General features: G+C 50.6%; 1 protein-coding gene across 2 annotated transcripts in view; it reads right to left on the reverse strand.

Annotated features, from left to right (window-relative positions):
- Nucleotides 1-21,470, reverse strand: part of ZZZ3 (zinc finger ZZ-type containing 3) — a 77,529-nt gene extending 56,059 nt beyond the window's left edge. Inside the window, exon 1 of one of the 2 annotated variants that reach the window (XM_089692187.1) lies at nt 21,385-21,470. The gene's annotated coding sequence lies outside the window, so the exon portion shown is untranslated. Of the gene's footprint in view, nt 1-12,503; nt 12,566-21,384 lie in introns of those variants that run through there. The other variant, XM_089692188.1, reaches the window with a different exon arrangement.
- Between the last annotated feature and the right edge of the window lie 3,692 nt (nt 21,471-25,162).

Here is a 25,162-nt window from a genome sequence, read left to right on the forward strand (position 1 = left end):
ATAAAAAAAAAATCCCAATACGTGTAAATTAATTAGTTTATGTGAAAGTTCTAGTGTTTACAAATGGCGGTATAGATACTGGGATTTTTTTTTTTCTCACTAGTAATGGCAGCGATCAGCGACTTATAGCGGGACCGCGGTGGGCATTCTGACACTGGGGGGAACTGACTTGGTGTCACTGACATCCCCAGTGACACAAATAGTGATCAATGCTAAAAAAAAAAAAGCACTGACAGTGTACTGAGGGGCGATTAAAGGGTTAACTGTATGCTGTTTCACTATGTGCTGTGTCTGTGTGCTTCACTGTAAGCACACTGCTTTGCATGCCTATGCTGTGCACAGCCACCCAAAGCAGTGTGCACGAGCTGACAGGGAGGAAAACTGTTTTGTTTACAAACAGTCCTCCACCCCGTCGAAGATGCTCGTCAATCACCGGGTGCTGGCAAGTAATGACAGCCAAGACCGTGAATGGTGGCGCGGGTAGGGCGCATATACCCCTCCTACCCGAAAATGCTAAATCATATATACACATATATACATACACACAGTATACATACAGCAGTATTTCTGCTATAGGGTGGCAAGAAGCGGTTAAACTATTTACATATGAGTAACAAGCAGTAAACAAGTCCTCCCTGACCTCTCTAGCGGTTTGTAATGTGAAGTAATTAATTTTCAAAGATCTTCTGGGCATGTTTGTTAAGCTGAACGGATCAACACAGACTCAACATAAAGGCACATAAATTGTTTTCTATGTCCTCTGTTCATACCATACATATCCAGTGGTGTACGCTGTGTAAAAATGTAATGTGCAAATCTGGAGGAGGACCCCGCTGGATGTAAACAGAAGAGAAGATTTTGGGGTCCCGGGAATACAGCTTTAAAGGATATGTTCCCCCTTGAGAACACATTACATGTTCCACCCGTTTTTAGAGTTTAATATGTTCCCGCTCCTGCAGTGGCTTGGTGATCCGAGCCCTCTGTGTGACAGCAGTATGGGTAGAAATTCCTTGTACCGCTGTCACTTTTTGAAAAGAGTGCAGCCAACTGGAAAACTGCCCACACGGCCGCGTCACTGACTCACAGAGTTCTGTGAATGAGAAACTACAAGTACTGACATCCTTTGCGGCTGTCAGCTTGTAGTTCTCAATGAACAACCATGGCACTGCTGAGCACTCTGGTAGTTCATTGATTCTTCCTGTCAGTGTGTATCTGCCTGCCTGTACAAGCACACAGATACACTGACAAGTCTGCAGGAGTCCTACATTGCACCCATGATCTGCTGATCACTGGTACAATGCTTTCCAGGCAACTAACACACAAAATAGCAAATACACATTTTTTTTTCACATGCAAAAAAATGTAAATTTATTTTTATTATTTTTTGTGAACTCATCTTTTAAGTAAAAGGGGCTTTTAGATTACAATGAAATAGAACTAAATGCAAAACTCTTTATTTTGTTTTGTACAAAGTAAGGGAGGTTTATAACCCCTGTGAGTTTTTTTGGGGAGATACCCCTTTATCCACAGTCAAAACAAGACGTTAGAGGAATTCCTAGTTGTCACCAGAACTAGTGTCCCCATTGGAAGATTACCCTTCTGTTCCTGTTCTGGAGAAAAGCCAAAATTTTGGCATTTTATTTCCCTTTACTCTTAGTGAGAACAATAAACCAGACAAATAAAGAGGTCGACTCTTTCTAATGGGGACGCAGAAATAAAAAAACTTGACGGGTTACAACCCCGCTCAACTCTAAAAGTAAAGAAATTAAAAAATAAAACAAAGTTTATCCTAAGTTTTACCCTAAAGTGATAGTAAACACACACTGTTTAATTTACATTGCCCCTATTTCTGTATGTGGATGCCGGCTCTGTAATTATTATTATTAAAAAAAAGGATCATCATCTAAGTACCCTTTTCCTAATCGATATAGTTATCACATGACCCAGCTCTTTCCCAGCCTGTCTGCTGGGAAACCTAAGCAAGAGGAGCTTCTAGTCCTCTGCTGCTGGTCACATGTTCAAAATTACTTTAAAAAAAAAAAAAAGACAACCTTTTTCAAATATAGAGTAAAAATAAATATCAATAATATGTTTTAAATTGTCATACAAACATATATTTGAAATTATATCTTTATTATTTTGAGGAAATAACATGGTGTGGGTGGGCTTCTGCCAGACTCAGGCTGTGTCACACCCCTCCAGCCTGCGTCTTAGAATAAGAGGGAGGTAAAGCCTCCATCAGTTAAGATGTCATATCCCACCCCCATTGTGTTCAGTTGGTCAGTGGGCAATGGAGGAGGGAGGCAGGGAGTGGGCTGTCATTTACCACTGTGTGCACGCCCACATGTGATATTCTATAGTCACATGGTCTTCTCAGATGTGATAGGGAGGAAATGCTCAGCATAGAAACTCACTGAAAACTGAGCATGTGCAGAGTTGCCAATACAACTGCAAAATCCCGAACTGCAGTGGGGACATGGACAGAAGGTGGAGATAGAGAACAGCAAGATCAACCAGGTATTTTGCGGAATACAGAAAACAAATCTCATAGTGACTTCCGAGTATGAATGGTATGTAATACAATACTTATTGATAGTTTTTTATGATGTAGGTTTAGTGACACTTTAAGGCAGTGGTGGGGGTTAACCTGATCCCAGATTTCAACTGTACTTGTTTTCTAAAGATGTAATGCAATGAAGTGAAAGTTCTGCTTAAAAATATATCTCAAGTTCAGATTTATTTTTGAAAAACAGAGAAGAGATAAAACTCTGGTCAATATATTTTAAATGTGTCCAATATGGGAGATTTCCCTTCACTTCTTTTTTCACAACAGGAAGTCAGAAGAGATCTCTACAATGTATCTCAAAACATTACTAATAAAACAGGTTTCCCTACTGGAATTGGAAGATTTAGTGTTGATTTATGGTGGCCGTACATGCTTTGATCAATCAGTTTCTTTCCCAATTGTTCTCACCCAATATGAGAAATTGATAACCTACAGTGTATGAAATGCCACACACATGGATCTTGACGGATAGTGAGATACACTGCTGCATTGAAGTGCAATTCAACAAACATGCACCTAACCAAAGTGTGTTGCGGAAAATATTTTGTAACAATCGATTTTTAGGAACATTTTGGTGCGTTAGAAGTCCATTTATTTAATCACTTGCCCTCCTGAGGATTTACCCCCTTCCTGACCAGGCTATTTTTTGTGTTACAGCGCTGCATTACTTTAACTGACAATTGCACAGTCATGCAACGCTGCACCCAAATTAAATTTATGGCATTTTTTTCCCACAAATTGAACTTTCATTTGGTGGTATTTGATCGCCAGGGTTATTTATTTATTTTTTGTGCTATAAAAAAACAAGACTGATAATTTTGAAAAAAAAAAACAATATTTTTGACTTTTTGCTATTAAACATGTCCAGTAAAAATCTTTTTAAAAATCTAATTTCGGCATAAATTTAGACCAAAATGTATTCTGCTGCATGTCTTTGCTACAAAAAATCCCAATACGTGTAAATTATAGCGTTTACAAATGGAGGTATAGATACTGGAAATTTTAAAAAATGTATTTTTACTAGTAATGGCAGCGATCAGTGACTTATAGTGGGTCTGCGGTGGGCATTTTGACACTGGGGGGAACTGACTTGGTGTCACTGACATCCCCAGTGACACCAACACAGTGATCAGTGCTAAAAAAAAAAAAAAAAAAGCACTGACACTGTACTAATGGCACTGGGCAGGAAGGGTAAACATGAAGGGAAATCAAAGGGTTAACTGTGTGCTGTTTCGCTGTAAGTTGTGTCCGTGTGCTGCACTGTAATCACACTGCTTTGCATGGCTGTGTTGTGCACAGCCATTGAATTCACTTTACATGAGCTGACAGGGAGAGTTGTATTGTTTATATACAGTTCTCCTCCTCGTCGGAGATGCTTGGCAACAACCGGGTGCCGGCGAGTAATCACCGGCCGGGACCCGGTGATTGACAGCCACGGCACGGGTAGGGTGCGCACGTCCCCTACCCAGAAATGCAAAATCACATATATATATATATGTGTGATTTTGCACACCAGTGCCACCCTGTAGCAGTGTATCTGCTATAGGGCGGTCAGGAAGCAGTTAATGAGCTGCCTTAACCACCTCCCGTCTGGCTGTTGTATACAAACGGCCGGACGGTGGCAGTGCAGGGTCAGGTGGCCGTTTATAAACGGCCTCCCCGCACCCTGCTTGTGCACGCTACCCTGGGAGTGTGCAGCACCGTGATCCGGTGCCTGCTGTGACCTCTGTGCGAGGTCACAATCATGTGATCACTGATTAGCCAATCAGTGATCACATACAGAGTAGTAAGCAAGATGTCACTTGTGACATCATTGCTTATTACGTGTAAAATCTGTGAATGATCACAGAGGTCACATGGTACAAGGCTATTCACAACAGCCTTGTACCATGTGACAAGCTGTGACCAATCACAGCTCACACAGTAGTTCTCAATGGCTGCAAAAATGCATCCAGAGAGAAGGAGAAATGATTGCTTTTACATCCTTTATGGGTGTAAAAGCAATCAGTGTAAAGAAGAAAAAAAATCTTTATCACCCCCCACAAGTAGTACAGTGTCACCATGGTGACACTGTACTGCTAAGGTGACAGTATGGAAAAAAAAAATAATAATATAAAAAAAAGTTTAAAAATGTAACAAAAATGTTTAAAAATTATAATTTTTGGTTATAAACTGATTTGGGTTATTTTTTTTTTTACTAAAAATATAACGGAATACATTTTTGCCAAGATTTATGATGAAATACTATTTATTTGCAAAATTTTATAAGAAAAACACTTTTTCAAAATTTTTGGACATTTTAATTTACATAGCAAAAAAATAAAAATGCCAGTAGTGAATAAACGCCACCAAAACAAAGCTTTATCTGTCTCAAAAAAATGCTAAAAAATTCATATGGGTACAGTGTTGCATGACCGCGCAATTGTCATTCAAAGTGTGATAGCGCTGAAAGCTGAAAACTGGCCTGGGCAGGAAGGGGGTGAAAGTGTCTGGACTGGAAGTGATTAAAAGTATAACTAAGGGCAGGACTACTTTTTTTTTCAGTTTTGGGTACTGTGGAGAGGGATTAGAACACCTGCCAGTTTCTATTGCTGTCTGTGCCCCCATTAGGGCGATTCACCTTATTAGTCCTGTTATCATTGAAAGTAAAGGAAAATTTTGAGTTGCCATCAGAACAGTAACAGAGGGGAAATCTTCCAATGGGGACACTAGTCATGGTGACCCTGGTGACACCCTGGGATTCTCTCAATTTAGAGGGATTTCCTCTCACTTCCTGTGTTGGCTATGGGACAGAAATTGAAGGGATATCTCACCAATAAGACACAGATGGCAAAAAAAATAAAAAAACCTGACATGGGTTATCACCCTCCCTTATGCTAAACATAAAAGAAAACTAGTTTTGCCATTCACTTTAATATAATGCATGTTAAAGAGTGACATGAGATAAATTACCGCACTTGTATTAATGCAACACAAAAGTGTGTTAATGTTAGTGACACCTGTAACATTTTCAGTTTACCACCATTTTCTATTTGTGACAATAGGAGATATTCACACAGGATGCAGTGTGCGGGGGCCGTGACAGCACTGTGCTAGAGGGCTCAGTAGTTAAGGTGAGTGTCACAACGTGCTAGTATACGGTGAATATTAGTACTTTGTGGCTTAAACCCGCAGGGGGATTGTTTGCGGTGTTTACTACTGCTTTAAGCTCTATTTTTCTAAAAACAGAGAAATCAGCACAATGGACATAAGCTACAGTCAGTAGGGTGAGTCCATTATACTGATGATTATGGCGACGAGGGAGGGATTGGCAGGGACAGAGGGGGGGGAAAAAAAGGCATCAGCACATGGGACATATCCTACTGATTGCAAGCTATGTCGCTTATGCTGATTTTTCGGGGGGGGGGGGGGGGGGGGGGGGTTTCCGGCTGCACTTAGGCTTTTAAGCCCCAATGTACCTAATTCTACAGATCTCAGATCAATGACCTGTGCCAGGCAGGACTGTTTTTCTCCCAAGCCAGCAGGCCCTGTAGTACTGTGAATGATGGCTTCCCCATTATAGCTTATGGAGGAAAGGTCATGAATTCGCAGTACCGTATGGCCTGCCAGCACGGGTCACAGCTCTTGGTTCAGGCTGCCTACTCACCTAAAGTCGTATTAAAGAAGTAAATGATAAAGGGGTGTGCAATGATAAGAGCAGTTCATAGACTCAATGTCGATACAGGTGTTGGCTGCATACAATCATCAGAATTTTTTTTTATATCTCCTTTAGACTCGTTAAAGCAGCCATTTTCAACCTTGGTTCCGTAGGACCCTGGAGTTCCCCCAAAGGTTTGGAAGGGGTTCCTTGAGATGACTGTTTGATCTGCACAGTTCCAGATATAAAGCCACTTGGCAGAGGCAGCAACATGGCCCCAATGAACATTGTATTTGTCTGGAAGAATGTAATTCTGACCACCATGGCAAGGGCGGTACATTCTTCCTAATGACCACCAATCTACGGGGCATTTTTTCTCACTGACCAAAATGAATTAAATTTAGCTGGGGTTTCCCGTGACCCAAAAATTATTTCAAGGGCTCCTCTTGGGTAAAAAGGTTGAGAAAGGCTTAAAGTATACTTTACTTGCACAACGTTGTCATATCACTTCCCTAATTCTGATCTCTGAGGAAGGACCAATGAAGACAAGCAGAGGAAGTGAGCGCAGGACACCTCCAGCAACAAATGTGACACTATCCTTCTGCTAGTTCAGGTCTAAAGACTGAACCTGATTGCTGGTTTTACTTCTGCCATCCTTTTCTTTGCCCTCCCCACCCCCATATGATCACCTCCATGAATCCTCGGGGGGCAATTATCTCCCTATACAGAACCTATTCTACAATATCAGCACCCTCATGTCATTATAGACCACAGAGGTATGTGCCCCCTGCCCCAGGCATGGAAACTTACCCCTGGGGTATGATGTCTGCCCTACCAATACCCCCCCACTCCCCCCAGGTATGTAACCTCACCAATTTATAGACTGACAATTTCTGACATGGGGGGGCGCTACATTCCCATAGACCTTCCTCGTCAATAGACCCTCTCTCCATAGGATATGCAACCTTCCCCACCCACATACCCTGTAGACCCTCCCTCTTGGGGTATGTAGCCTGTAGCCTCCTCCACCTGTAGACCCCCCCCCCCCCAGGGTATGTAGCCTTTCCCACCTGTAGAAATTCCCCCTGGGGTATGTAGCCTCCCCCACCTGTAGACCCCCCCCCCCAGGGTATGTAGCCTACCTTACCAGTAAACCCTGGCCTCCTCTACCTGTAGACTTTCCCCCTGGGGTATGCAGCCTCCTCTACCTGTAGACCTTACCCCTGGGGTATGTAGCCTCCCCCACCTGTAGACCCCCCCCCCCAGGGTATGTAGCCTACCCTACCAGTAGACCCTCCTTCTGGGGTATGTATCCTACCCTACCTGTAGACCCTCCCCCTGAGGTATGCAGCCTCCCCTACCTGTAGACCCTCCCCCTAGGGTATGCAGCCTCCTCTACCTGTAGACTTTCCCCCTGGGGTATGCAGCCTCCCCTACCTGTAGACCCTCCCCCTAAGGTATGCAGCCTCCTCTACCTGTAGACTTTCCCCCTGGGGTATGCAGCCACCCCTACCTGTAGACCATCCCCCTGAGGTATGTAGCCTCCCCTACCTGTAGATCCTCCCCCTGAGGTATGCAGCCTCCCCTACCTGTAGACCCTCACCCTGGGGTATGCAGCCTCCTCTACCTGTAGACATTCCCCCTGGGGTATGCAGCCTCCTCTACCTGTAGACATTCCCCCTGGGGTATGCAGCCTCCTCTACCTGTAGACATTCCCCCTGGGGTATGCAGCCTCCTCTACCTGTAGACATTCCCCCTGGGGTATGCAGCCTCCTCTACCTGTAGACATTCCCCCTGGGGTATGCAGCCTCCTCTACCTGTAGACATTCCCCCTGGGGTATGCAGCCTCCTCTACCTGTAGACATTCCCCCTGGGGTATGCAGCCTCCTCTACCTGTAGACCTTCCCCCTGGGATATGTAGCCACCCCTACCTGTAGACCCTCCCCCTGGAGTATGCAGCCTCCCCTACCTGTAGACCCTCCCCCTGGGATATGTATCCTACCCTACCTGTAGGGTATGTAGCCTCCCCTAGCTGTAGACCCTCCCCTGCGATATGAAACCTTCCCACTCACAGACCCTGCCACACATGGGAATGTAAACTTCTCCACCTATAGATATCCTTTCAACGATATGCAACCTTCTCTGTCAATAGACCCTCTCCCCCTGGGGCTACCTATCCCACGCATGGTCCCTCCGCCTGAGGTATATACCCTTCCCTCACTCCTGGGGTATGTAGCCCCACCCACCTGTAGCCCCTCCTCCTGAGATATGAAGCCTCCTACCAAGAGACCTTCCCTGTGGGATATGTAGCCCCCTCGCCCACTCATGGACCTTCCCACGCAGGGAATGTAACCCTCTTTTCCGAGGATAAGTAACATACCCAACCCATAGACCCCCCTGTCACCTGCCCTACCAGGAGACCCCCCCTTAGGGTTGTAGCCTCCCTTTCTCTAGGACAGATCACCTGCCCTAGCTCACAGACCCACCCTCTAAAAAAGCATACCCTCCCCCACCCTTATATACCCCATCCCCAAAGATATGTACTCTTCGTCCAACGTATGTAACCAAACTCCACCCTCCCACACGAGAATGTACCCTTCCACCCACAGACCCTCCCCCAGGAATGTACCCTCCAGCCCACAGACCCTCCCCCAGGAATGTACCCTCCACCCCACAGACCCTCCCCCTAGGAATGTACCCTCCCACCTGCAGATCCTCCCCCTAGGAATGCACCCTCCCACAGATCCTCCCCTAGCAATGCACCCTCCAGCCCACAGGTCCTCCTCCTTGGAATGCACCCTCCCAGCCACTGATCCTCGCCCCTAGGAATGCACCCTCCCAGTCGCAGATCATCCCCCTGGGAACGTACCTTCCCAGCTGCAGATCCTCGCCCCAGGAACGTACTCTCCCCCCCAGCCGCAGATCCTCGACCCGGGAACATACCCTCCCCCAGCCGCAGATCCTCGACCCGGGAACATACCCTCCCCCAGCCGCAGATCCTCACCCCGGGAACGTACCCTCCCCCCAGCACCAGATCCTCACCCCGGGAAAGTACCCTCCCCCAGCCACAGATCCTCGCCCCGGGAATGTACCCTCCCGCCCGCAGATCCTTGCTCCCCCCCTCGGGAGCATACCCTCCCGCCCGCAGATCCTTGCTCCCCCCCTCGGGAGCATACCCTCCCGCCCGCAGATCCTTGCTCCCCCCCTCGGGAGCATACCCTCCCGCCCGCGCCCTCCCGCCCGTAGACCCTCTGGCTGGGAACGCGCCCTCTTGCCCGCAGACCCTCTGGCTGGGAACGCGCCCTCCTGCCCGCAGACCCTCTGGCTGGGAACGCGCCCTCCTGCCCGCAGACCCTCTGGCTGGGAACGCGCCCTCCTGCCCGCAGACCCTCTCCCTGGGAACGCGCCCTCCCAACCGCAGACACTCTCCCTGGGAACGCGCCCTCCCAACCGCAGACCCTCTCCCTGGGAACGCGCCCTCCCAACCGCATATCCTCCCCCCTGAGAATGTACCCCTCCCGCCCCAAACCCTCCCCCTGGGAACGCACCCTCCCGCCCGCAAACCCCCCCTGGGAACGCACCCTCCCGCCCGCAAACCCCCCCTGGGAACGCACCCTCCCGCCCGCAAAACCCCCCCCCGGGAACGCACCCTCCCGCCCGCAAAACCCCCCCCCGGGAACGCACCCTCCCGCTCGCAAACCCTCCCCCTGGGAACGCGCCCTCCCGCCCGCAAACCCTCCCCCTGGGAACGCGCCCTCCCGCCCGCAAACCCTCCCCCTGGGAACGCGCCCTCCCGCCCGCAGACCCTCCCCCTGGGAACGCGCCCTCCCGCCCGCAGACTCTCCCCCTGGGAACGCGCCCTCCCAACTGCAGACCCTCCCTCTGGGAACAGACCCTCCCCCTGGGAACATACCCTCCCACCCACAGACCCTCCCCCTGGGAACATACCCTCCCACCCACAGACCCTCCCCCTGGACACGTACCCTCCCACCCACAGATCCTCCCCCTGGGCACGTACCCTCCCACCCACAGATCCTCCCCCTGGGCACGTACCCTCCCACCCACAGACCCTCCCCCTGGGCACGTACCCTCCCACCCACAGACCCTCCCCCTGGGCACGTACCCTCCCACCCACAGACCCTCCCCCTGGGCACGTACCCTCCCACCCACAGACCCTCCCCCTGGGCACGTACCCTCCCACCCACAGACCCTCCCCCTGGGCACGTACCCTCCCACCCACAGACCCTCCCCCTGGGCACGTACCCTCCCACCCACAGACCCTCCCCCTGGGCACGTACCCTCCCACCCACAGAACCTCCCCCTGGGCACGTACCCTCCCACCCACAGACCCTCCCCCTGGGAACGCACCCTCCCACCCACAGACCCTCCCCCTGGGAACGCACCCTCCCACCCACAGACCCTCCCCCTGGGAACGTACCCTCCCGCCCACAGACCCTCCCCCTGGGAACGTACCCTCCCGCCCACAGACCCTCCCCCTGGGAACGTACCCTCCCGCCCACAGACCCTCCCCCTGGGAACGTACCCTCCCGCCCACAGACCCTCAACCTGGGCACGTACCCTCCCGCCCACAGACCCTCCCCCTGGAAACGCGCCCTCCCGCCCGCAAACCCTCCCCCTGGGAACGCGCCCTCCCACCCACAGACCCTCCCCCTGGAAACGTACCCTCCCACCCACAGACCCTCCCCCCGGGAACGTACCCTCCCACCCGCAAATCCTCCCTCTGGGAATGTACCCTCCAGTTGTAGATCCTCCCTCTGGGAATGTACCCTTCTGCCCGCAAATCCTCCCTCTGGGAATGTACCCTTCTGCCCGCAAATCCTCCCTCTGGGAATGTATCCCCGCCCGCAAGTCCTCCCTCTGGGAATGTATCCCCGCCCGCAAGTCCTCCCTCTGGGAATGTATCCCCGCCCGCAAACCCTCCCTCTGGGAATGTATCCCCGCCCACATATCCTCGCCCCGGTTATGCGCCCTCTCGCCTGCTGATCCTCACCCCGGGAACACGCCCTCCCGCCCGCAGATCCTCGCCCCGGGAACGCGCCCTCCCGCCCGCAGGCCCTCCCACCCGCAGACCCTCTCCCTGGGAACGCGCCCTCCCACCCGCAGACCCTCTCCCTGGGAACGCACCCTCCCACCCACAGACCCTCCCCTGGGAACGTACCATCCCACCCACAGACCCTCCCCTGGGAACGTACCATCCCACCCAAAGACCCTCCCCCTGGGAACATACCCTCCCACCCGCAGACCCTCTCCCTGGGAACGCACCCTCCCACCCACAGACCCTCCCCTGGGAACGTACCATCCCACCCACAGACCCTCCCCTGGGAATATACCCTCCCACCCACAGACCCTCCCCCTGGGAATGTACCCTCCCCTCCCGCCCACAGATCCTCCCCCTGGAAATGCACCCCTCCCACCCACAGATCCTCCCCCTTGGAATGTACCCCTCCCACCCACAGACTCTTCCCCTGGGAACGCACCCTAACCCCACAGGCCCTCCCCGGGAAAATACCCTCCCCCTGGGAATGTACCCCTTCCACACACAAATCCTCCCCCTCGTAATGTACCCCTCCCACCCACAGATCCTCCCCCTCGGAATGTTCCCCTCCCACCCACAGATCCTCCCCCTCGGAATGTTCCCCTCCCACCCACAGATCCTCCCCCTCGGAATGTTCCCCTCCCACCCACAGATCCACTCGGAATGTTCCCCTCCCACTGACAGATCCTCCCCCTCGGAATGTTCCCCTCCCACCCACAGATCCTCCCCCTCGGAATGTTCCCCTCCCACCCACAGATCCTCCCCCTCGAAATGTTCCCCTCCCACCCACAGATCCTCCCACTCGGAATGTTCCCCTCCCACCCACAGATCCTCCCCCTCGGAAAGTACCCCTCCCACAGATCCTCCCCCTCGGAATGTACCCCTCCCACAGATCCTCCCCCTCGGAATGTACCCCTCCCACCCACAGATCCTCCCCCCAGGAATGTATCACTCAAAATGCAGACCCTCCACAATCAGAGATCCCCCCTCACCAGTAATGTCATCATCTCTCTCTTCTGGCTGCAGCCCCAACTTTTCAGCAACATCGCCCCCACCCCCATGTGCAGGGCAGTAAGCCCCTCCCACAGCCCGCAGAGACCACGCCCCCAGCTTCTGCTTCCACATATCAGGCAGGTCCTGTCCCTCGTGTGACCCGTCAGGCAGCGCACACCCTCCCCCCGCCCACAGTGCGCAACCCCCGCGCCCCTCCCTCCTCCTGCTCATCACCCCGGTCCCGCTCTCACCTCGCCTCTCTCCCCGGACATGTCTCCCCGCACATTCCCGCGAGATGTGGGCTCTCTCGCGAGAAATGGCTGCGGCGCGCGCACCTAGCAACAACAATCCCACCAACGAGGAGGGGGCGTGACTCTCCGCCCCGCCCACCAGTCGGGGAGAACCACACAGGCCGGACCTGCAGCCGTCCTTCCGGGAGAAACACGCCCACCTGGAGGGCGGGACTTCACCTGCTCGAGCCTCCAACACGTGAGCGGGCGGGAGAATATCAACAATGAGGAGAGCATGGAGGGGGGGATCATATATACAGAGAGTGCGCTGTATACAGAGGGAGGGTCATATGTACAGAGAGTGCGCTGTATACAGAGGGAGGGTCATATATACAGAGAGTGCGCTGTATACAGAGGGAGGGTCCTATGTACAGAGAGTGTGCTGTATACAGAGGGAGGGTCCTATATACTGAGAGTTCTGTATACAGAGGGAGGGTCCTATACACAGAGAGTGCGCTGTATACAGAGGGAGGGTCCTATACACAGAGAGTGCGCTGTATACAGAGGGAGGGTCCTATACAGAGAGAGTGCGCTGTATACAGAGGGAGGGTCCTATACACAGAGAGTGTGCTGTATACAGAGGCAGGGTCCTATACACAGAGAGTGCGCTGTATACAGAGGGAGGGTCCTATATACAGAGAGTGCGCTGTATACAGAGGGAGGGTCCTATACACAGAGAGTGTGCTGTATACAGAGGGAGGGTCATATGTACAGAGAGTGTGCTGTATACAGAGGGAGGGTCCTATATACAGAGAGTTCTGTATACAGAGGGAGGGTCCTATACACAGAGAGTGCGCTGTATACAGAGGGAGGGGGATCATATATACAGAGAGTGCGCTGTATACAGAGGGGGAGTCATATATACAGAGAGTGCGCTGTATACAGAGGGAGGGGGATCATATATACAGAGAGTGCGCTGTATACAGAGGGGGAGTCATATATACAGAGAGTGCGCTGTATACAGAGGGAGGGGGATCATATATACAGAGAGTGCGCTGTATACAGAGGGGGAGTCATATATACAGAGAGTGCGCTGTATACAGAGGGAGGGGGATCATATATACAGAGAGTGCGCTGTATACAGAGGGGGAGTCATATATACAGAGAGTGCGCTGTATACAGAGGGAGGGTCCTATATACAGAGTGTGCTGTATACAGAGGGAGGGTCCTATACACAGAGAGTGCGCTGTATACAGAGGGAGGGGGATCATATATACAGAGTGTGTGCTGTATACAGAGGGAGGGTCCTATATACATGGAGTGCGCTGTATACAGAGGGAGGGGGATCATATATACAGAGAGTGCGCTGTATACAGAGGGAGGGGGATCATATATACAGAGAGTGCGCTGTATACAGAGGGAGGGGGATCATATATACAGAGAGTGCGCTGTATACAGAGGGAGGGTCCTATATACATGGAGTGCGCTGTATACAGAGGGAGGGGGATCATATATACAGAGAGTGCGCTGTATACAGAGGGAGGGTCCTATATACAGAGTGCGCTGTATACAGAGGGAGGGTCCTATATACAGAGAGTGCGCTGTATACAGAGGGAGGGTCCTATATACAGAGTGTGCTGTATACAGAGGGAGGGTCCTATATACAGAGAATGCGCACACCCCGATACGCTGTATCCTCCTCCTCGAATGTGCAGGTGCTCAAATACTTATGTTCAGCAGTGCAAGACAAATAAATTCTTTACAAATCATACAATGTGATTTCCTGCATTTTTTTTTAATTCTGTCTCTCAGAGTGGGAATGCACCTACAATGTGAATGTCAGACCCCTCCATGATTTCTAAGTGGGAGAACTTGCAAAATCGCAGGGTGTTCAAATACTTCTGTTCCTCACTGTACTATGCTTTGTTCTTTACATTGTGTTCTATACATGATATTTCACACCATGACACTGTGTATTATAAAGCATATACATTCCATTGCTCCATTCTGCACACTGTGCTATACGAAGTATATACCACTCCACTCTGTGCTGTACAACATATACTCAACATCACTGCACTCTGTGCTGAACTGATACACTCTGTACACTGTGCTGTATGACACATTTCACACCGCTGCATTCTGTACAACATTTATTCCACACTGCTCCACTTTGTACATTCCACTATACAAGTGGACTGGGGTAATACAAATTACTATGCCAGTCTAATCTGTACACTGTGCTGTACAAAGGGTTCCACACTGTACACTGTTCCAGTGTGCTGTGCAATGTATACACTCCACTTTGTACACTCTCTTGTGTGACATACTCCACACCATTTCATACACTGTGCTGTATGAAATATACCCTACACAAATCCACTCTGTACACTATGATGTAAGAAATGTTCTTCACACCACTCTGATGTACAATATATCATTACTACCCCATTCCAATTAGAGCACTGTGCAAAGTATAATTCACACCACTCTACTGTGCAGTATGAATATACTCTACACCACTCCACTCTGTACACTGTGCTGTACAAATATACTCTACACCACTCCACTCTGTACACTATGAATATACTCCACACCACTCCACACTGTACACTATGCTGTACAAATATACTCTGCACTGCTTCACTCTATATGAATATACTTCACACCCCTCTACTCTGTACACTGTGCTGTACACATCTCCTTCACACCCTTCTACTTTGAACACTGTGAGGTACGAATATACTACTCTACTGGACACAGTGCAGTATGAATATTCTCCATACCCCTCCACTCTGTACACTGTGCTGTAAAAATATATTCCGTACTGTGCAGTACAAATATACGCCACGCCACTGCATTCAGTACACTGTGTTGTACAAATATACCCCACACTAATCCACTCTATACAAATATACTTCACACCCCTAGACTCTGTACACTGTGCTGTATGAATCTACTCCACACCCGTCTACTCTGGACACTGTGCTGTACGAATACACTCCACATCCCTCCACTCTACACTGTGCTGTACAAATATATTCCACACCACTGGACTCTGTGCTGTACGAATATACTCCACACCCTTCTACTCTGGACACTGTGCTGTACGAATATACTCCACACCCCTCTATTCTGGACACTGTGCTGTACAAATATACTCCACACCCCTCTATTCTGGACACTGTGCTGTACAAATATACTCCACAATATTCTACTCTGGACACTGTGTTGTACGAATATACTCCACACCCCTCTATTCTGGACACTGTGCTGTACGAATATACTCCACACCCCTCTATTCTGGACACTGTGCTGTACGAAAATACTCCACACCCCTCTATTCTGGACACTGTGCTGTACGAATATACTCCAAACCGCTCTACTCTGGACACTGTGCTGTACGAATATACTCCACACCCCTCTATTCTGGACTCTGTGCTGTACAAATATACTCCACACCCCTCTATTCTGGACTCTGTGCTGTATGAATATACTCCACAATCGTCTACTCTGGACACTGTGCTGTATGAATGTACTCCACACCCTTCTACTCTGTGCTGTCTGAATATACTCCACACCTCTCCCCTGTACAATACAAAGTTACCATCTCACACCACTATGTACACTCTGGAGCACAAAATTAACTCCCCTCTGTACACATTCAATGGTCAGCTTTCACTCTGTCCCATCCCCCACGCCCCTACACAATCAGTTCAAAACAGTCACAGAAAAAGCTTCAGGAATTACCAAGGACACTGTGCTGTACGAATATACTCCACACCCTTCTATTCTGGACACTGTGCTGTACGAATATACTCCAAACCGCTCTACTCTGGACACTGTGCTGTACGAATATACTCCAAACCCCTCTATTCTGGACTCTGTGCTGTACGAATATACTCCACACCCTTCTACTCTGGACACTGTGCTGTACGAATATACTCCACACCCCTCTATTCTGGACACTGTGCTGTACGAATATACTCCACACCCCTCTATTCTGGACTCTGTGCTGTACGAATATACTCCACAATCTTCTACTCTGGACACTGTGCTGTACGAATATACTCCACACCCTTCTACTCTGGACACTGTGCTGTACGAATATACTCCACAACCTTCTACTCTGGACACTGTGCTGTACGAATATACTCCACAACCTTCTACTCTGGACACTGTGCTGTACGAATATACTCCACAACCTTCTACTCTGGACACTGTGCTGTATTTATATACTCCATACCCCTCTATTCTGGACTCTGTGCTGTACGAATATACTCCACACCCCTCTATTCTGGACACTGTGCTGTACGAATATACTCCACACCCATCTATACTGGACACTGTGCTGTACGAATATGCTCCACACCCCTCTATTCTGGACACTGTGCTGTACGAATATACTCCACAATCTTCTACTCTGGACACTGTGCTGTATGAATGTACTCCACACCCTTCTACTCTGCACTGTCTGAATATACTCCACACCTCTCCCCTGTACAATACAAAGTTACCATCTCACACCACTATGTACACTCTGCAGCACAAAATTAACTCCCCTCTGTACACATTCAATGGTCAGCTTTCACTCTGTCCCATCCCCCACCTCCCTGCACAATCAGTTCAAAACAGTCACAGAAAAAGCTTCAGGAATTACAAAGGCTCCCAAATCAGCCCAAAGTATTCCATTTGTGAGCCGGTTCCCATTTGCTGGTAATAATCCGAACAATGCGGCTCATGCTGTAATGGAAGTACATTGTACATCAGCCTCTACCCACCAATCAGGTGTCCTCTCCTACTGGATGTGTATTATAAAGAGGGGCAGCGGGATCATCAGACATCTCCCGACATTAGACCTGACATGGATACAAGTCCACTCTGAAGTCTCCAGCCTGTGCTGAGACCTCCTGCTCCTTGTCACATCCTTCTATGTCCCCCGCGGTCACCATCTGCATCCCCAATAATTCAACATCCAAAACGCATCACAGGAAAGCTAAACTCCAGCCAAAGTTTTACATCTCATTATGTACAGAGCAGGAAGGGGTCAGAGCCCGTCAGGCTTTTCTTCTTGTCTGTTTCTCTATTGAGGAGATTTGCCCTCACTTCCTGTCAGGACAGGAAATTCTGAAAACCAGTCCAATGGAAAGGGGGCAGACAACACCAAAGCCACATTTGTAGTAGAGAGAGGAAGCATTACCACGTCTGACAATGTTATTGTTGCTGTCTGTGATTTCCTGCACAGTGAGCTGTCCCCATTCGCTGTAATGGCATCATCAGGACAGGAAGTGCAGGAAAATCTCCCCAGTGTGGTCACAGGCAAAAATCAAAACCTGACCATTTTAAAGGCTAAGCTCACTTAAAAAAAATAAAAATTGCAGGTTCAAAAATGTGCATTTATTATTTTTTCTTAGGAGTCTGCAGACCAGATTGCAGGTGCAATGCCAGGCTCCTGTAGACACTCAGTACAGCTGTCTGCCATATCTCCTGTATGAGCGCTCATCAGGGCCAGGACAAAGGGATGGCCAGAAGGGACAGATTCTTTGGGTGCAATTGCTGGGACGGGGGCACCCTGGGCTTGTTCCTTCTTTTAACAAGGCTGACAGGAGTAGTGACAGCAGGATCACTACTCTTGTCAGCCGAGCAAGAGAGCCAGGAAGAGGTGCAGGTTGCACACCTCCTAAGCTCATATATCATGAACTGTGTGTGTGTACATTTTGGCATCTTTGCCCTGGGCACGGAATGACCTTGTCCTGGCATTCATCACTCTCGTATGGCCGCTCATCATTGCCCTTGCAGTTCATTGAGAACTAAAAGCCATCCGCCGCAGCGGCAGACGTGACTTGCAGTTTATTCATTCACAGATCACCCGCTGTCATGATTTATAAACAGAATGTGCAGTGCAGGATTCCGCCCACACAGCTGCGCTGTTTTTAAATTGTGACAGCGGGTGCGGGGAAAGGACCCCCCGCCTGCTATCACAATGGGGAATCGAGGAAGTGCAGGATTAGTTACATGTTACACCGTAAATGAGGGTTTAACGTGTTAATAAAAGTGAACTTATTCTTTAATTTTTCTCCTATGATCAAAAAATAAAACACTGCCTGGAGTTGGGCATTAAGGCCTTGTTCACCCTGGCATCCTATAGCGTACTCCCATGTGAGGGCTGCGTTTACCGCATGGGGATGCACAGGTGTTCCATGCATCCCCATGCAGGCAGTCCCGGTCAAGTCAAATGGAACACAGTGGCTGCACAGACACGGCCATCGCTCCCAATTTGATATCCCAAGCTCGCACTGTATGTTTGGGAACACCCACCCACCAGATGTCAAACTAGGAGTAGAGGCTGTGTCCATGCAGCCACTGTGTCTCAACTGACTTGAATGGGACTGACTGCACAGAACACATGTGCATCCCTGTGAGGGTAAACAGAACCCTCACACAGGCATATGCTATGTTCCTCTGGAACTCTCTACCACAGCATGTCCGGTCAGCCCCAACCCTGTCTGCCTTTAAGCGATCTTTGAAAACTCACTTCTTCAGGGAAGCTTACCCCACCTCTACCTAAGAACTGTACTTGAATCACCTCCACCAGATCATCCCCCGCAGCTATCACCTTTTGTATCACCTCCCCCTCCCTTTAGATTGTAAGCTCCATGAGCCGGGCTCTCACATTCCTTCTGTACTGAAATGTATTGTTGCTGTACTGTCTTCCGTTATATTGTAAAGCGCTGCGCAAACTGTTGGCGCTATATAAATCCTGTATAATAATAATAATATAGTATACACCATGTGAACGAGGTCTAAACATAAACAATGTATAGTTGGCTGCCTACACTGTGTTGCCATTTACATATCCCTCCAAATGAGTCATTCACTAAGCAGCGGTGCAAGACGACTTCAGCCTTCAGTTTATCGGAATGTCTGGAGGTTGTGGTCATTCTGTACCTGCGCTGCCGCTGCCTGCTCAATGACTCAGAGTCAAAAAAGAGATGTAAACAATGTGCAAGCAGCGGCAGTGCAGAGTGACCCCAGCATTCAGTCACTGTGAATAATTTTGTACATACAGAGTCAAAAGACAGATGTAAACAATGTGCAAGCAGCGGCAGTGCAGAGCGACCCCAGCATTCAGTCACTGTGAATGAATGATTTTGTACATACAGTAGTACACATCGCAACTCTACATGAACATATGTGTATGCTTGTATGAATTACAATGCGGTACAGACCACTTTTTTAGATGGGATGTGTCTGCCAACAAGATCCTGCGTAAAATACTACGCCTTTGTGCATGAGTGCTTATAGTCCTGTGGAGCCTGTGCTGCCACTCAACCTCCAGCCTGCACTTTGTACAGTTGTAACACCGGAGCATGCGCAGGCGCGCCATACCTAGAGCGCACGCAGGCGCGGCGCACTTGGGGCGCGCACAAGCACGCCACACCTCTGACCTCTTATAGCAAAGGCATGTCCATTCCAAGCCTAGTTGCAGCTTTTTGTACATGTGCACAATGCAGTGTAAACACAGGTTTAGGCGAGGACGCTTTTCTTTTACAGGAATGTGTATGAGAGAAGGCAGCAGATTTAAATGTTTTGTGGGGATTTTTTTTTTTTAAACCTGTGTGATAGCAAAGAGACACACAAGGCTTCTTTGAGGCACAGGGCAGCCGGGGTCACCCAATGATAGATGTGTCCATCTCACATACAGACCTCTAGTAGTCAGGGCTGTGCAGCCAGTGGTGATTTCGCTGCACACTCAGTGTAAAGAGCATCTGCCTGTTCAGGGATAGGCAACCTCTGCACTCAAGCTGCACATCCCATGAGCCATTGCAAGGCTGTCAGGCATGATGGGATTTGCAGTTTTACCACAGCAGGAGTGCCAGGGTTGGCCACCCTTGATACGGTTCTGTTACAGAAAACAGGAACCACAGAAGCACATTTAAAGGGTTCCCGGGTCTTTCTCAAGGTGTGCCCCCCGAAACGTGTGTTGGTGGGCTGCCTTTCTTCATGCGGGGGTCACTCATTGGAGCAGGGTGGGCGGTGTCACCCTACAATTCAGTTGATGGTGGGTGTTTGCTCGCTGGCTAAAATAGTGCAGAATGCAGCTGACCAATGTGTCATGACCCAGCCAGCCAGAGCAACCCCACCGGAGAAGGTAGCAGCGCTCAGGTGACATAGCATTTGAAAAAAATGTACACCTCCGCTGCATAGGGAAGCCACACAAGAAGTGCAAACTGCGGCTGCACAGGGGAGCCACACAGGAGGTGCGCACCGCGCTGCGCAGGGGGGCCACACAGGAGGTGCGCACCGCCGCTGCGCAGGGCAGCCACACAGGAGGTGCGCACCGCCACCGCGCAGGGCGGCCACACAGGAGGTGCGCACCGCCACCACACAGGAGGTGCGCACCTCCGCTGCGCAGGGCGGCCACACCGCCACTATAATGGAGCCACACTGGGGGTGCACACCACCACTGCATAGGGGAGCCACACTGGGGGTGCACACCGCCACTGCATAATGGAGCCACACAGGAGGTGCACACTGCTACTGCATGGGGGAGCCACACAGGGGGTGCACACCGCCACTGTGTAATGAAGCCACACAAGGGGTGCACACCGCCACTGCATGGGGGAGCCACACAGGGGGTGCACACCGCCACTGCATGGGGGAGCCACACAGGGGGTGCACACCGCCACTGCATGGGGGAGCCACACACGGGGTGCACACCGCCACTGCATGGGGGAGCCACACAGGGAGTGCACACCGCCACTGCATGGGGGAGCTACACAGGGGTGCACACCGCCTCTACACGGGGCAGTCACACTGCAGCTGCACTCCTCGTGATACAATGCGGTAGGTGGTGGGGGGAGCGGTGAGGACAGGAAGTGCCGGTCCCCCGGGATCTCACCTCTCTAGCCGCTCTCCGCCGGATCCTCCTCGGGGAGTCAGGCCGCTGCACACTGGCCGGAAGCCCCCTCCACGCTGACAGCACTTCCGGCTGCAGGAGAGCGACACCTACCGGAGCACGGGGGAAATGCGACCTGTGCTGTCCGCCTATGGGGGAGAGAACTTGCATCTCTGTGTATCGGGGGCCACAGCTATGGTCCCCCCCAACATAACACTGTGCGCCCCAGACAAGACTGTGCACCTCCATCTCTGTCCCCCCCCCCAACATGACACTGTGCACCTCCAACTCTGTCCCCCCCCCAACATGACACTGTGCACTTCATCCTGTGTCCGCCAACATATCTCTGCACCTCAAACTGTGCCCCCTGACATAACACTGCACCCCAAACTGTGTCCCCCAACATAACTGCACCTCAAACTGTGCCCCTCTTACATAACATTGTGCACCCCAAACTGTGTCCCCCAACATAACACTGCACCCCAGATTGTGTCCCCCCCCCACATAGCTGTGCACCTCAAACTGTGCCCACCTGACATAACGTGCACCCCAAACTGTCCCCCCGACATAACGTGCACCTCAAACTGTCCCCCCGACATAACTGCACCTCAAACTGTGTCCCCCCAACATAACACTGTGCAGCTCAAACTGTGCCCCCCAGGCTTAGCACTGTGCTCCCCAAACTGTCCACCCCTGGACATAACTGTGCACCTCAAACTGAGCCCCCCCAACATAACATTGTGCACCCAAAACTGTCACTCCAGACATAACACTGTGCACCCCAAATTGTGTCCCCCAGACATAACTGTGCACCTCAATCTGTGTCCCCCGACAACTGCACCTCAAACTGTGTCCCCACCACATAGCTGTGCACCTCAAACTGTGTCCCCCCCAAATAACTGCACCTCAAACTGTGTCCCCCCACATAACCACCTCAAACTGTGTCCCCCCAACATAACTGTGCACCTCAAACTGCACCCCTGACATAACATTGTGCACCCCAAACTGTCTCCCCCAACATAACTGTGCACCCCAAACTGTGTCCCCCAGACATAACTGCACCTCAAACTGTGTCCCCCAACATTACTGTGCACCTCAAACTGTGTCCCCCCCACATAACTGTGCCCCTTAAACTGCCCCCGACATAACATTGTGCACCCAAAACTGTCCCCCCTGACATAACACTGCACCCCAAACTGTGTCCACCAGACATAACTGCACCTCAAACTGTGCCCCCCCCCCCACATAGCTGTGCACCTCAAACTGTCCCCCCGACATAACCACCTCAAACTGTGCCCCCAACATAACTGTGCACCCCAAACTGTGTCCCCCCCCCCAGCATAACACTTTGCAGCTCAAATTGTGCCCCCCCTGACATAACACTGTGCACCCAAAACTGTGTCCCTCTGACATAACATTGTGCACCCCAAATTGCCCCCCCCCATCATAACTGTGCACCTCAAACTGAGCCCCCCAACATAACATTGTGCACCCCAAACTGTCACCCCTGACATAACACTGTGCACCCCAAACTGTGTCCCCAGACATAACTGTGCACCTCAAACTGTGTCCCCCAACAACTGCACCTCAAACTATGTCCCCCCCCCATAGCTGTGCACCCCAAACTGTGTCCCCAAACATAAATGTGCACCTCAAACTGTCCCTCAAAAACTGCACCTCAAACTGTGTCCCTCAGACATAACTGTGCACCTCAAACTGTCCCTCAACAACTGCACCTCAAACTGTGTCCCCCCTACATAGCTGTGCACCTCAAACTGTGCCCCCCTGACATAACATTGTGCACCTCAAACTGTGTCCCCCCAACATAACTGTGCACCCCAAACTGTGTCCCCCCAACATAACTGTGCACCTCAAACTGTGTCCCCCCAACATAACTGTGCACCCCAAACTGTGTCCCCCCCAACATAACTGTGCACCTCAAACTGTGTCCCCCCAACATAACTGTGCACCCCAAACTGTGTCCCCCCAACATAACACTGTGCAGCTCAAATTGTGCCCCCTGACATAACACTGTGCACCCAAAACTGTGTCCCTCTGACATAACTGTGCACCTCAAACTGAGCCCCCCAACATAACATTGTGCACCCCAAACTGTCACCCCTGACATAACACTGTGCACCCCAAACTGTGTCCCCAGACATAACTGTGCACCTCAAACTGTGTCCGCCAACAACTGCACCTCAAACTGTTTCCCCCGCACATAGCTGTGCACCTCAAACTGTGCCCCCCTGACATAACATTGTGCACCTCAAACTGTGTCCCCCAACATAACTGCACCTCAAACTGTGTCCCCCCAACATAACTGCACCTCAAACTGTGTCCCCCCAACATAACACTGTGCACTTCAAATTGTGCCCCCCTGACATAACACTGTGCACGCAAAACTGTGTCTCTCTGATATAACATTGTGCACCCCAAACTGTGTCCCCCAGACATAACGGTGCACCTCAAACTGTGTCCCCCCTGACAAAATACTGTGCACTTCCAACTATGTTCCCCTGTCGCTGTGCACCCCCTGCTGTGCCTCCCCCCTGGCATGACACAGTGCACCCCCAGCTGTGTCCCCCCTGACCTGACACCGTGCACCCACATCTGTGTACCTCTTGACCTGGCGCCATGCACCCTTATTTGTGTATCCCCTAACCTGACACCATACACCCCCAGCTGTGTCCCTCCCTGACTTGAAACCATGCGGGCCCATCTACATACCCCCTGATCTGATGCTATGCACCCTCATCTGACCTGACACCCACATGGAAGAGAAATATATTTAGAAAAGAAATTATATATGTGACATGTATTTACAATATATTGCCCTACGCTAATATATTTTAACATGTATTCTAAAATATGTAAATTTAAATATATTTTCTAAAGGCATATATTTAAAAAAATATGTTTTAAATATATTCTTCATATTTTTTTAACATATGAAAAAGTCAAAAGTGCACCTCAACCTTTGTCCGCCAACATAACTGTGCACCTCAACCTGTGTCCCCCCCGACATAACTGTGCACCTCAACCTGTGCCCCCCGACATAACTGCACCTCAACCTGTGCCCCCCGACATAACTGTGCACCTCAACCTGTGCCCCCCGACATAACATTGCACCTCAACCTTTGTCCGCCAACATAACTGTGCACCTCAACCTGTGCCCCCCGACATAACTGCACCTCAAACTGTGTCCGCCAACATAACTGTGCACCTCAACCTGTGCCCCCCGACATAACTGTGCACCTCAACCTGTGCCCCCCGACATAACTGTGCACCTCAACCTGTGTCCCCCGACATAGCTGTGCACATCAAACTGTGCCCCCCGACATAACTGTGCACCTCAAACTGTGCCCCCCGACATAACTGTGCACCTCAACCTGTGCCCCCCAACATAACTGTGCACCTCAACCTGTGTCCCCCGACATAACTGTGCACCTCAACCTGTGTCCCCCGACATAGCTGTGCACCTCAACCTGTGCCCCACGACAAAACTGCGCCTCAAATTGTGCCCCCGAAATAACTGTGCACCTCAAACTGTCCCCTGACATAACTGTGCACCTCAACCTGTGTCCGCCAACATAACTGTGCAGCTCAAACTGTGCCCCCTGACATAACTGTGCACCTCAACCCGTGCCCCTCAACATAACTGTGCAGCTCAAACTGTGTCCCCCATACATAACTGTGCACCTCAAGCTGTGCCCCCCGACATAACTGTGCACCTCAAACTGTGTCTGCCAACATAACTGTGCACCTCAACTCGTGTCCC

This window comes from Staurois parvus, unplaced genomic scaffold (assembly GCF_062004578.1).
Source record: "Staurois parvus isolate SC_StPar_1 unplaced genomic scaffold, SC_StPar_1.0 ptg000578l, whole genome shotgun sequence".
In the NCBI taxonomy this organism is placed as follows: domain Eukaryota; kingdom Metazoa; phylum Chordata; class Amphibia; order Anura; family Ranidae; genus Staurois; species Staurois parvus.